Source organism: Sorex fumeus, unplaced genomic scaffold (genome assembly GCF_029834395.1).
Source record: "Sorex fumeus unplaced genomic scaffold, SorFum_2.1 ptg000045l, whole genome shotgun sequence".
In the NCBI taxonomy this organism is placed as follows: domain Eukaryota; kingdom Metazoa; phylum Chordata; class Mammalia; order Eulipotyphla; family Soricidae; genus Sorex; species Sorex fumeus.
The window spans coordinates 659218-674691 of record NW_026606102.1 but is presented as its reverse complement, the minus strand read 5'-3'; positions in this window follow the sequence as shown (position 1 = coordinate 674691).

The window sequence follows — 15474 nt, the reverse complement described above, 5'->3', positions numbered from 1 at the left end:
GTGACCAAGGTAACCACACACACACACACACACACACACACACACACACACACACACACATACCACAGACCAGCGCAGTACCCGGCTCTCATGCCCTGCTTTAAATTATGGCTGACTGAGAATGGCTATTGGACTCCAGGCCTCCTGAGTACCACCTGGGAAGCCCAAACAAGAAGCAAGACATTCATAAAAATAATAAGTGGAGTTAATGTTCCTTCTATCAGGTCATTGAGCAGATTAAATGAGATACTATACAGGCATCCGTAGTCCCAACAGTTTTCTACCAAAATCAGAGCAGAGAGTCAATGAATAATCTTTTTCTGGAGTCTGGGAGAGATATAGTATAGCGGGGTAGGGCGTTTGACTTGCACACATCGAACCGGCCCGGGTTTGAACACTGAGCACCTCCAGGAGTAATTCCTGAGCGTCGCCAGGACTGACTTAAAAAGCAAAAAAATATATATATATATATATACATATATATATATATATATATATATATATTCGATTCCTCCGCCCCTCTCGGAGAGCCCAGCAAGCTACCGAGAGTATTCGATATGCCAAACACAGTAACAACAAAGTCTCCAATGGAGACGTTACTGGGCCCTCGAGCAAATCGACGATCAACGGGAGGGCCTTTAATATATATATATATATATATATATATATATATATATATATAAAATAAACAGTCCTTTCCTGCTCTAGCCTTGTCCTGGAAAGGAGGTTTGGATGGGCGGGAAAGCTTGGCTCCCAGTGCGAGTCTCTAAGGAGAAGGAAGAACCCGAGCCCACAGCTGCTTACGCATTCCCTGGATGGAATGGGGAAGGTGCAGACACCCTGGTTCCTGGGGACTTTGGCGTCAGCACCTGAACTCCTGGTCGCTCCTGGTTTGCCAGCTGTAAAAGGGAGAACAAGCCTGACTCGGGAGGAAGAGAAGCAGAACGAGCATCCCGTGTCAGTTGCTGGGAAGTGCAAACTCTCCAAAACGGGCATTAAGCGCGAGCACCTGGACAGCAGTGGGAAGTGGTGGCAGGGTCGGGGATAAGGGTCGGGGAGGGAGTGGGGGGAGGGTCATTCCTCTTTGTGCCTCGGATTTCCTTTTAGGAACCCGCAACCTCCCCCAGCCCAGGCCACCCCCGACCCTGACCCCTGCGGGAAGGCGAGCTGGAGATCTTTCTGGAGTACCCGCGCAGGGATGAACCGGTTCACGCCCAGGGACGCAGCGAGGCTGGGGCGACCCTTCTGGGCAGTAGCAGGACTCTGATCCTCCCTCCTCACCCTCAAAGGACCCCCGCAGCTTCTAGATCCGGCCGGAGCAGCCCAAAGCACTTTGTTGAAGGCGTCGCTATGGAGACGGGTGGCCAGTCCCGGGCAGAGCCGGGGAGATTCCGCAGAGCCTGGGCGTCTAGCAGAAGCGGACCCGGAGTTCTGCGGGTGCCTCCCTAAGCCAGGTCGAGCCCCGCAGCTCCTGCCAGGCTGTAAGTCGACCCTCCTTCTCGGCAGCGCCCCGGGAGAAAGTAGGGGAGGGCATCAGCCAGGACAGTCGCGGGAGAGAAAGCCCTGGGAAGCCCCCCGCCCCAATCCTGGTAACCAACAGAAAAAGAGAGCCCAGATTTGGGGACCGGATGTGGGTAGCTCGCCTGCATGGCTGAGCTGGAAGATGATGCCCAGGGCAGAGCTGCCAGCCCAGGATGCTGCTCGGGGTGCCCTGTGTGAGTCTGGGGTCACCTTCCTGCCGGCCCCACTCAACCCTTGCCCTGACCCCTGGACACCAATGGTTGCAGTGCCTGGTGTGTGGGATAGGGCGCTGGCAGCAGAACCTGAATGAGTCGCTTTATCAAGGTCAGTATGCCCCGTCCACACACCTACGTATCCTATGCTCACACTCAAAGGCACACCCAGGGACACAGGGCCGCACACTGTGTGCACGCAGACATGCCGGTGTACGTGCACTCACATAGACGCTCCCTTCATGCACTGCATACCTTTAGTATATAGACATGACATTGCACACAAAACCACATTCTCAGGTACCCAGATAGTCATTAACACGGAGAAAGAGACTACCCCCACACACACAGACACATTCCTGTGGGCACTTGGCACATCTATACCGACTCACATTTTCATGGGAAGATACACACACACACACACACACACACACACACACACCTATTCTCAGCTCATAACAAGTCTCCCCTGTTTGTGTGTCCTTCAGCAACCTGGCTTCTCTCTTTCCTCGCTCAGTGAGTCTGGGGTGCAAGACTGTGTGCTTATCTGTCTTTCCTGCTCAGCTGCTGATTCTTAGGGACTCGGGGGGTTTGAGGTGGTCATCTATTTTAGTTCCCTGTCTCATTGTCTGCATAGTGTCTTCTGCTTAGAACTCTCAGGTCTGCAGATTATAAAATAATCTTACAGAATCTCTAAATGTGGGGCCAGAGAGATAGTACAGCAAGTACGACATTTGCCTTTCGTGTGGCTAACCTGGGTTGGATCCACAGCATCCCAGATAGTCCCCTGAGTGTCCCTCCAGAAGTGATGCCTGAGCATAGAGCCAGGACTAAGCCCTGAGCACTGCCAGGTGAGACACAAAGACAAAAGAGTAAAAAAAAAAATCTCTATGGGCTGGAGCAATAGCACAGTGGGTAGGGCGTTTGCCTTGCACGCGGGCGACCCAGGTTCGATTCCCAGCATCCCATATGGTCCCCTGAGCACCACCAGGAGTGATTCCTGAGTGCAAAGCCAGGAGTAACCGCTGAGCATTGCCGGGTGTGACCCAAAAAGCAAAAAAAAAAAAATCTCTAAATGTGTATGTAGGGATGAATGCATGCCTGTGGTGAGTTTATATCATCAGGGTTACTGGACTAGCACTATATTTCTAAGACTGGTTAGAGAAAGAAGATAGAAGAGGGGGTCATTTTGACTTTGATGGCACTAGATCTCAGCAGGTGGTGAGTGTTGAGGAACTTAGCCGCATCTGTAGGTGAACACTCAGGTGTGAATGTACACTCCCTAATTTCTATAGGGCTGGAGTGATAGCACAGCGGTAGGGCGTTTGCCTTGCATGCAGCCGACATGGCCGACCTGAGTTCGATTCCTCCGCCCCTCTCGGAGAGCCCAGCAAGCTACCGAGAGTATCTCGCCCACACGGCAGAGCCTGGCAAGCTCCCTGTGACGTATTCGATATGCCAAACACAGTAACAACAAAGTCTCCAATGGAGACGTTACTGGGCCCGCTCAAGCAAATCGATGAACAACGGGAGGGCCTTTACCTTTAATTTCTATAGTATTGTAAGCCAAGGCCAGATCAAGAAGCAAATTTGTGTAGAGGAGAGTTGCGGTCTGAGTTCTAGGAAGTTCATTCCTACTTTCATTTTACCAACAATCTCTTGTGGAAGGAGGTCAGTGTCACTGTCACTGTTCTCCCATTGTTCATCGATTTGCTCTAGTGGGCCCAGTAATGTCTCCATTATGACACTTGTTACTGTGTTTGGCATATTGAATACATCACAGGGAGCTTGCCAGGCTTTGCCGTGCAGGCGAGATACTCTCGGTAGCTTGCCGGGCTCTCAGAGAGGGGCAGAGGAATTGAACTTGGGTTGGCCATGTTGGCCGCTTGCAAGGCAAACGAATTACCCACTGTGCTATCGTTTCTAATAATTACTTGGACAAAGGTTCAGTCTTGAGCATCCTGCTTCCTCCCACAATATGGAGACCTTGCTGCCCCCTTTCCCCACTTCTTTCTGTTCTCCAAAATAGTATCTTGTGCATTTGGAAGGGGAAAAGTTAAGTTGTTTGCCCTTTAAAAATACCATTGAGAAAGACAATTTTTTGAGTAATAGTGACACCAAGTACTATCAAACTTTTGTCATTACTGAATGGGAAAGGCAGAGATGAACAGAGAGTTCAATGGGCTGAGTACACATCTTGTTTCAGGAGGCCCAGATTCAATCCCCAGAACCACATGGTTCCCCTCCACCCGATATAATATGCTGTTGGGGAGTAACTCTGAGCATAGAACTGGGAGTAGTCCCTGACACTACTAGGTATGCCCCCTGAAAAGGCAAGCGAAGTAAATGAGTTGGCACAGCAGTAAAAAATAAACAGAAGTACAGTTTTCTGGTGTGGGGTGATGATTTGTCTCTCTCTCTCTTTTTTCTCTTTTATTGTTTTTGTTTTAAGGTCACATCTGGTGATGTTCAGGTGTTGCTCCTGGCTCTCATTCATGAATCACTCCTGGTGGTGCAGGGGGACCATATGGGATGCCAGGGATCAAACCCGGGTTGGCCACCTGCAAGGCAAACGCCTTATCCACTGTACTATCCCTCTGCTCCAGTGACTTCTTTCTTGAGCCTTCCCAAGCCAGTCTTTTCTCAATGACTTTAACTCTTCCACAGTTAAACCTATTGGTAATAACTTGTATCCATTGTGAATCAAACATACTGTTACATCCTAAGTTATGAGTTCTTTTATTTACAGAAATAACTAACCAGAATGGCAACACATGTTAAATATCTCCCTTTAAGGATACTCACTCCCCAATCAAAAACAGTAGAAAAAGTATCTGTGTGCTCTATGTAGAACAAGTCTCTGAGTAAAATGTTTTCGGATCTTTGATTTGCTATTTTTCTTCCCTAGCTGACAATGTCGGACATGGTTAAAGACAGAACAGCTACTGTGTTGAAGAAGAGAGAGAGTCAGCATTTGGGGTGGAAGGAACCCCAAGGACGCACCAAAAAGTGAGTCATTACCATCCCATACGTAACTCAATGATAGGTTCTTAAGGTCTAGCTTGAGAAGAAAAGAAAATCATTCCTTATTCCTTATTTAAATATTCATTCCCTCAAAACATCTACTCAAAGGAAATGCTATGTAGACAAATATTTCATGTGTCTTGTGAATTCTCCACTTCCATATCATGTAAACATATCATTGTCACAATCAATAGGTACATTTCATTTCATTTCATCATCCTGTTAATCGTCGATTGCCTCGAGCAGGCCCCAGTAACGTCTCTTTCATCCTAGCCCTGAGATTATATTCACGGCTCTTTAGGAGAATGAGACCCATCATTGTTACTGGTATTTGGCATATTTGGTAGGCCACGGGGAGTTTGCCAGACTCTGCCCTGTGGGCAGGCTACATTCGATAGCCTGCAAGTTTGTCCAAAGTAGGAATGAGGTAATAAGATGTCGCGCGGCCGCGAATGCGGCCGTGCGGTTCCGGGATCTGGATTTTATAGTCTCTGAGTCTTGGCCGCTGATGGGATTACACGGCGCCAGGGGGCCAGGTGGTGGGTGTGACCCCCGCCTACTGGAATTTGGAGGATCTGGGTGGAAGATGCTCGACTCCAATTCGAGTAGGCTTGGAGGTCTCGGCCCCGGAACCCGCGTGGCTTTGTCCCTCTGCCAGTACCTTCATGTGTGCGGAGAGTGGTCTCAGCATGGTGGTGGCTGGTCCTGGAGGTCTTCGGCTGCCGTAGCCCTGGTCGGGGCGGGGAGGAAAGCTCAACCCGCTCCCCTCCAAGGGACTCCGGGAAGGAACACCCAGGCGCGGGGGCATATGTGCTCGCTTCGGCAGCACATATACTAAAATTGGAACAATAGGTACATGTACAGTGCATTTAACAATAACCAATTTTGCAATGATTTTTCATTTTGATCCATTTCCTTTTCAATAGAAACATCTTTTGTCAGCTTCTAATCCTTGACTAGTTAACCATTCTCTAATTATTGAGCATTAAAATTTGTTTCCACTTTTCTTTTCTTCTTCACTCTGCCGTTGCCTGTTTGCTTCCAGAAATAAAATTAGTGGATCCAAAGGTAACAAGCATGTTTTGGCTATTTCAGTATCTCTTCTAAAAGAAAAGATTCTTTTCTTTTAACTTAAATTATAATTAATTCTTGTTGCCATTGTGAAGAAAACAAGACAAATGATCTGAAACAGAGATTAATTAATTTTTGTAATAAGCTTTCATTATTAGTTTCCACAGAATTATTGATCCCTGTGGTTGGGAAGTAGGAACAGAAATTGAAAGAACTGAAGCTGTGAGAATTATTTCCTGTGGAATAGATATGAACATAAGATCTAAAATTGATTTACATTGGAATTCTGGTGCTGAAATCTTGCTTCAACTCTATGAATGTTTTAATGTATTTATGTAAAATTCTACTTTCCAGCCCTGGATGTTTGTGGATTACAGATACAAACTCTTTCTCTTTCATGAAAATAAAACGAAGTATCAATATCAGCAAGTGTCAGAAGCAAAGCAGAGAGAATATTAACCCCTGTAACTGTTTCTTTTGATCATAAACTATTTTACTTCTTTTTACAGTACTTAAAAGTTTATTATTATTTTATTATTTAAAAATAAATAATAAAATAAAATAAAATAAATAATAATAAAATAATAAAATAAAAATAAAATAATAAAATAAATAATAAATAATAAAATACAAAGTTTATTATTATTTTATTATTTAAAAATAATTGTTAGGGGCTGGAGTGATAGTACAATGGGTAGGGCATTTGCCTTGCACATGGCTGACCCGAGTTCGATTCCCAGCATCCCATATGGTCCTCTGAGCACCGCCAGGGGTAATTCCTGAGTGCAAAACCAGGAGTAACCCCTGTGTATCGCCAGGTGTGACCCAAAAAGCCAAAAAAAATTTGTTAGCTTAAATTGAGGTGATTTGATAAAATTCTTAACGTAATAATCGAGAATAAATTGCTTATCTATGATTTAAAAAAACAATGCTTTTCATTCAAAGATTTGAATTGAAGAGAGAGTGCAGAGTTTAAGGCATTCATTACCTGGTTTGAATTCCAGCACTACATATGGTCCCCTAAGGATTACTGGGAGTAACCCCTGATCACAGAACTAGGAGTAAACTCTAAGCACTGCCTGGTGTGCTTCCCCCCCCTCAAAAAAAAATTGTCCAAAGACTCATCCTTATTTGCATAACTTTCACTTACTTCTTTCTTTTCAGAAAAGTAGAAAGCCATGAGGTGAAATTTGAAGAAGTAGCAATTGCCCCCTTTCAACGGATCACTGAAGTGTAAATTCAAATAAAAAAATCACAAAAACACAAGATGTTTTTACCAACACATTAGGACAATTTGTTTTGACGAACAAATACAGTTGGGTAATAATTATTTTTGAAACATTTTGGAGTGAAAGATTTGAACTCTTCAAATCAGAATTGTTTGTATTGTACTCCCACCACCCCCAACCCCAAAATAGCACATGAACAGTTTTCAAGTTCCTTTGCAATGTGCAGACAATTTAAGGGTTCTCCTCCCCAAGTCAAACCCCTTCCTACTTTTATGACCTTCCTTGCTCACTGAGATCAGACTACATAAAGGTGATTGTCCTTCATTAAAGGAGCCTTCAACTTGTTAAAAAAATTCTGAATGCAGGCCAGAGCGATAGTACAGCATGTTGTGCATTTGCCTTGCAAGTGGCCCACTTGCTCCATTTGGTCCCTAGAGATTTATCAGGAGTGATCCCTGAGCACAGAACCTGGAGTAATTCTGAGCACAGTTGGATGTGGCCCCCAAACAAACGATTCTGAAAATCTATGACTAGCTAATGTAGGCATTGTTTGAAAATTGTTGTGTTTTAAGAAAAAATAATCTATTGTTAATTAGAAAGTATTTCAAAAACAGTATTCATGAATCCATTTCAGTGGAGTGACGGATAGCCTTTAAATTAAATACGTTCACAGTGGTGTATTTACATAGTTTAAATAGAATACATTCTCATTTAATCTACCAGTATCCATTCAATATAGAGAGACATCATTCTTCCTTACTATTTTTAATGTAGTAATTGAGGCTTCTAGGTCATGTAACTTGATACAATGACTAGAATAGAGCTAAGTCATAAGAAATATGAGATAAAAGATCCACAACCGGTTCTTACCTCCTTAATACCATCATCCCCACCACTTGTATCCAATCATACTCATTACTTGTCAGTGTATTTATAACTTCAGTGTTCTTTCCAGCCTTTATCCCATCTTGCTTTCCTATGGGATACCCTTCTCTGGAATCCATTACTTAGAGTTGAACTTCCTTCTTATAACTTAGCTCCATTTCTCCCTCTCCGAGAAGAATTTCCCAGCCCCCCAACCTCATTGCCACCTTCAGAGGGCTTGGACTCTCATCCTTTTCGCTCCTATTATTTCCCCCTGTACAGTTCGGGGCTTTTGTCTATCTCTTTCTTTAGATTGTGAATTTGTCTGCCTTGGTAGAAATAAACATACTGGTAAGGAAAGGAAAAGAAATGTCGGGGGGAGATCAACTTAAAAAGCAGTTTCTTGGGTGTGGGATACAGTACTCAAGGATTCAGCTCAAGTCTTTCTAAGTATATGCTCATTAACGGTAGTAATTCATGCTGTACAGTGATTCTCCAGGCAAGAAGACTGTCTGAAATGCCTCCTGAATTTTGAAAGGAAGTCTTAATTTATATTTAATAATATTATTAGTTGTTTTAGGATTGGGTCTTTTTATTTTAATGTTTCTATTTAAATATATCATGTTAATATGTGTAACCTATAAATCCGTATTAATTGATAATGAGTAAATATCAATTTTGTTTTTATTATCATATACATTTATAAACATACTTGCATATTTATAAATTAATATGTTTATAAATGTATATGATAAAAACAAAATTGATATTTACTTATTATCAATACGGATTTATAGGTTACACATATTAACATGATATATTTAAATAGAAACATTAAAATAAAAAGACCTACATTTTATTCTTATTATAGGAAAGAATCTGAACATGAATATTATTTTCCTAACATCATAACTGTTAGCAAGTTTACTACTTGTGTTTCTTTCTGCACCTATATAACTGTTGTAGTACTTAGATATAATTTTGGATTTTTCTTGATTTTCCTCTGATTGATTATAATAAGTTGTCAATGGCTGACTTTCCTTGAATCTTCAATATGAACCTCATTTAGACCTCAGAGATGTCTCAAAATAAGGGTTGACAAAGAGTCCAAACACTATATCCATACTATACCCAATTTTCTATGGTCCTCTGGCTAATGTGATTTTTACATGGTTGAAAAAATAGAATAGCATTTTTCATGTGGAAATTGTAACAAATTTAGATGTCAATATCCATAAATACTATTGGAATCAATCATCCTTGTTCAGTTATGTGTGGTCCCGGACATCATTCTCACTAAAATAGCAGAGCTGAGTCATTGTAGTAGAAACCGTAGGACCCGGAAAACCAAAAGTTCTGCAATTTAGTTTTCTGCACAAAGGCTTCCTGGCCCTGCTCCACAAATAGATGTTATTATCATCCCATCTTACAGATGGGGAAACACAAGCTTCGGGGTTGAGGCTACAAAGCTACAGAGTTGGCAAACAGCAAAATGGGCTTGCTTGTTTATTTTGTTTTAGGGAACCATATGGGATGATGGGGATCAAACCCGTGTTGGCCATGTGCAAAGCAAACCCCTTACCTGCCATACCATCGCTTAGGCCAGCAAAACGTGCTTTCAATTAGAGTGAAGGCTTTTCCTGTCTCCAAATCAGCAGTCTCTGTGTAACCGACACCAATAAACCACTTCTACTCATTCACTAGAACCTTAAGCTGCCCCTCGGGAGTAGGGCCACGCATTTAGAATTCCAATGGCATCTCTCTTTTTTTCTTTTTTTCTTTTTTTAATTGAATCACCATGAGATACAGTTACAAAGCTTTTATGTTTGAGTTTCAATCATACAGTGATCGAACACTCATCCCTCAACCAGTGTACATTCTCCACCACCAACGTCCCCAGTATCTCCCCCCCACCACCTTCCAACCCTCCCCCTGCCTCCATGGCAGACAATTTCCCCCATACTCTCTACTTTGGGGCGTTATGGCTTGCAGTACAGATACTGAGAGGTTATCACATTTAGTCCTTTATCTACTTTCAGCACACATCTCCCAGCCTGAACAATCCAATCCCTCCAACCATCATTGACTTAGTGATCCCCACTCTATTCCAGCTGTCTTCTCCCCGAGCTCATGATATAAGCTTTTAACTCTGGAGCAGTATTCCTGGCCTTTGTGTCATCTGTCCTTGGGTATCAGTCTCATATTATGTTATTTTCACTGATCACTGTCCTCCCGTTGTTCATCAATTTGCTCAAGCGGGCCCAGTAACGTCTCCATTGTGAGACTTGTTGTTACTGTGTTTGGCATATCGAATACATCACGGGTAGCTTACCAGGATCTGGCATGTTATTTTATTCCACAAATGAGTGCAGTCATTCTATGACTGTCCCTCTCTTCCTGACTCACTTCACTCTGCATGATACTCTCCATGGTTAATGGCATCTCTCTAACTGGGAGGTCAGCCTTTGCAGCTTGCTAGCAGTAGTTGAACAGGTGTGCTGCTCTCATGTTCTTAAAATGGAAACAGAAGCATGAGGTTAAGTTCCTTTCCCAGGGTAATGTGACATGACATCCAGGCTTACTATCTCCAAGGCCAGTAGGTCACAGGTAGGTCAAGTCGAAAGGTTGGTGACCAAAGAGTCTTTCTGATGCTTCAAACCAAAAATGACAATGATGTCATGTTACCAGAAATTTGAAGATGGAGTGGCTCTGTTCTTAGCCCCCCGGTGGCTTCAGATCCATTATACTCTTTGTCTCCTAAAGTGTTTCTTGAGTTGCTACCAGGGGGCAATGAAAGTGCCACATTTTAGATGTATAAGGGAAGCTACAGTACTGTGCTAATTTGGAGCTCCCATCTCAACTATTTAGAGTTGCCCAATCCTTTTTTTAACCTGCAAAAGTGGAAATGATTGCACTCTTTAATTTATTTGTGATAATATTTGTTGACCAGAGGAATTTACCCCGGCGTTCTCCTGGGTAGTGAGCCACATAGAAGCCATCTCTTGCTCATGTGCTTAATACTCTAGTGGGAAAAGATAGGGGATGAATCGTTTTATTATTTATTTATTGCTTTTTTGAGTCACATCCAGCTATAGTTAGGCGTTACTCCTGGATCTGCACTCAGAAGTCACTCCTGGTGGTGCTTGGGGGATCATATGGAATACAAGGGATTCAACCTGGGTCTGCTGCATACAAAGGCAAATGCCCTACCCTCTACTATCACTCTGGCCCCAAGGCTGAGTCATTTTAAATGAGGTGTTCTTATTCCAGGAGTCCCATTTCTACTACAGAGCTACAGATATGCACTTAGATAGGATGGCCTAGCCTGTTTTCTCATTTTGACAATGGGGAGATAAGCTGAAAGAGGAGAGAGGGATCGAGGTCAGTCACATAGCCAAGTCAAACTTAAGCCCCCCACTCTTCAAGACACTGCATCCCCCAAAAGACAGAAGTTTGAGAAAACAGAAATGAGTATGTTCCTGAATGAAACCACAATCATGACTAGTACCATATTTATTAGATTAATAAAATATTTATTAATTAAATATTAATATATTTAATTATATATTAAATAAATATGGTTCTGGCTCCAGAACCAGCCACCACCACGCTGAGACCACTCTCCGCACACATGAAGGTACCGGCAGAGGAATGAGGGCACGCAGATCCCGGGGCTGAGATATCCAAGCCTACTCAGATTGGGGCTGAGCATCCTCCACCCAGATCCTCCAAATTCCAGTAGGCAGGGGTCACACCCACCAACTGGCCCTCTGGCGCCATGTAATCCCATCAACGGCCAAGATTCAGAGACTATAAAACCCAGCTCCCGGAAGCGTCGCAGCCGCGCAACATCTTATCATCTCATTCCTACTTTGGACAAACTGGCAGACTACCGAATGTAACCTGCCCACACGGCAGAGTCTGGCAAACTGCACAAGTCTTTTAACTAAGAGCCCAGTAAAATGATTCCACTAGATAGTCCTTAGCAGCCTCCCTTGCCCTCCTGTGCTTTTTCCTCAGTTACCCCAATAATTAGGTGTGGCCCGGAGTCCCCTCAGGCTTTACCATGTGTCTGCATGATGGGTTATGGCTTTTAAGCCTGAAACCTCTGAGTAGAGTAAACTATTTTCCTCTCTCTTCTCTTTTGTTGGGCTGGAGCGATAGCACAGCGGTAGGGCATTTGCCTTGCAAGCAGCCAACATGACCGACCCGAGTTCAATCCCTCTGCCCCTCTGGTGCAGCCCAGCATGCTACGGAGAGTATCTTGCCCGCACGGCAAAGCCTGGCAAGCTACCCGTGATGTATTCGATATGCCAAACACAGTAACAAGTTTCACGATGGAGACATTACTGGGCCCGCTCTAGTAAATCGATGAACAACAGGAGGATAGTTGACAGTGACAGTTCTCTTTTGTTCCTTTAATCTCCCTCCTCTGACTGACCATCATCTGTAAAAGATACAGAACATTTCCTTTTCAAAGAAAAATAGGGAATAGAGAGTTAGCCCAAGGGTTAAGGCACTTGTCTTGCACAGAGTTTGGTTAGAGCCCCTCCACACTACACATGGCCTCAGGGAAGAGCCATGAGTGATCCTTGAGCACAGAACCAGTAATACAACCCTGAGCAGTGGCACCACTGAAATATGGCTCAGAACAAACAAAAACTCCACAAATATGGGTCTTGGCAATTTCCATGAACAATGTTGTGCTATGAATCTCCTTCAATGTTCTCAACCTCATATAGTCAAACACTTTTTTTTATCTACCTATGCAACTATGGCTCTCTGGCACTTTGCCTCATGCTGCTGTGACATGGGTCTTCAAATGCATCTCATGCCTCTATTCCTGTCCACGTCCCTCGTGATAAATGCCCAGACTGACTCTCTCCCTGCCAAGGCATACGAATCCATTTGGAATGTTTCTGTACATAATTGACATCTTCATATAACCTGCCTTAGAATGAGATTTCAGGCAAAGGCATTCAAGCTATGGAAGATTTGAATTCATGGAGCAAAAAGCCATAGAAGAATGTGCTCCATCAATGTAGCAATGCTTCTCAAATTACGCTACAAATTAAAGATAGATCAATAAATCCATATGTATTTTTTTGAAACTTCACAAACTAACTCTAAAATGTTTACATAAAAAAAAGATCAGAATGTCTTTGAAGCATGAGCACAGAGGAGGGACTTACCTGTCAGATGTTAACATAGAGCACAAAACTGTCATTGTGAAAATGGTTATAAATAAACTGGGAATGTAGCTTGTGTAGTCTCCTAGCGATTGAGGAAATCCCACTGTATAATCACCGGGCGCCTAGGAAAGGCCCACGGCTCTCTCTTGCCGCCTGCATTCGGTGGTCTCTCGCTGCTTCCCGACCCAGGATGGCCGAAGCCATGGATGAACCAAGGAGGAAATGAGGGCCAGACTGGTTGGTCATCAGCTGCCGTTTTGTTCCATTCTCTCCACCACTAATTCATATGTTGCAGTCCTACTGCCCAGGCCTATGGAGGGGGGCCTTATTTGGAGACAGCATTTTTACAGAGGTCACTAAATTTGGTTTTTTTTGCTTGTTGGTTGGTTGGGTTTTATTTGGGCGGGGGGGGGGCAGAAGGAGCAGTGGGGTGTGGGGAGAAGCAACTTTTACCAGTTTATTGCTTGGGAGTCCATCTTTTTTTTAAATTGATCTTTGAATCTCCTTAACATACATTTACAAAGCTTTCAGGTTTGAGTTTCAGTCATACAATGATCAAACACCCATCCCTCCACCAGTGCACATCTTCCACCAGCAATGTCCCCAGTATCCCCTCCACCTGCCTCTATGACAGACAATTTCCCCCATACTCTCTCTCTACTTTTGGGCATTATGGTTTGCAGTACAGATACTGAGAGACTATCACATTTGGTCCTTTATCTACTTTCAGCACACATCTCCCATTCCAAATGATCCCCACCATCATTGACTTAGTGATGATGCCAGCTGCCTTCTCCCCAGCTCATGAGGCAGGCTTCCAACTTCCAACTTCCAAAAAATATGGAGCAATATTCCTGACCTTTGTGTTTATCTACTATTTTAGGGTGTCAGTCTCATATTATGTTATTTATATTCAACAAATGAGTGCAGGCATTACGTGCACTCCAGCCTTTTGCTCTCTGTCTCTCTCTCTCTGTCTCTCTGTCTATGTCTCTCTCTGTCTCTCTCTCTTACTCTCACTCTCCTCTCTCTCATAATTAACTTTTTTGTGGGGAGCGGGGATGGGGGCTACACCCAGCAGTGTTTCAGGGCTTCCTCCTGGCTGTATACTCAGGGGTCCTGACAGCCTTCACAGACCACATGGGGTTCTGGGTTGGCTGTGTGCAAGGTAAGTACCTTACCTGGTGTACCATCTCTCCAGTCCCATCCCCCTGTAATTAACTGTCAATGATGTTATTAAGGTGACCTCTAATCCCATGTGACTGGGGTCTTTATAAGAAAGGTTGAGGTGGACATAAACAAGCATAGAAGAAACAATAGGAAGAGGTGGGGAATGTTGATTATCAACCAGCACAGGGAGACCTGGAACAGGATCTTCCATATCAGCTCTCACCCAGAGCTGCCAACTTCTGTTCTGGGGGCTTGCAGCCTTCAAGCTGTGAGATAGTAAATAGCCACCCCATCCGTAGCTTTGTGATGGCAACCTGTGCTCAGTACTGCATTGTTCTGAAAAGTCTCGAGTAGCAGCTGTTGCTTATGAAGCACAAAGGGTTCCAAGACTTGCCCCTGAAGACAGGCCAGAGTGGGTCCAGCTTGGTCACTTCCAAATTGCCCATCTGGCAGGAGTTCTTAAGCAGTCTTTGTTCTTTCCTTTATAAAATAGATTAAAAATAATAGTGGGTCAGGGTATGGTGAGACTGTATTAAAATGATACTTGGAAACACTGAGAAAGGTTCTTGGCATATCAAAGTACAGAGCAAGTATGAATTACTATAATTACAGAGAACTTTCAATTCAAACTAGACCTGAGTTTGGATCCCAGAGCTTCTGCTTAACTGGTGATTATTTAATATTCTTGGAGTCTTGCTCTGTTATTTATTAAATGAAAATAATGACCCATTTTTTACTGCCTGGGTTGTGGGCATTGGGCAACGCTAGACAGTTGCGAACAAAACAGTCTGTCGCTGAAATTACATTGTCACTCTTGTCAAGAGCTTGTTGATACTTTTTATTGCTGCTCTGGGGCTCAATCTTTGTCCTCATCACACCTGACTGCTTGAAAACATTTGATACTGCCCACCACTCTTTTCTCCTAAAAACTCTGTCTTCTCTTGACTTTGCATCTTCCCGTCTTCCTTCAACCCTTCTTAGCCTTCTTGCCTAGATCCTCATCCTCTTCCAAGTTTCCTTTGTTCAGGGATTGTTGGCAGTGTTCAGTGGCTATTCCTGGCTTAGTGCTCAGAAGTGACTCCTGGCAATGCTTAGAAGGCCATATGCAGGGTCGGGGTTGGTCCCACTCAAGACAAAACCCTTCACCTCCATACTCTCTCTTTCCAGTTTCTTAATGTAGGGCTTCTGCAA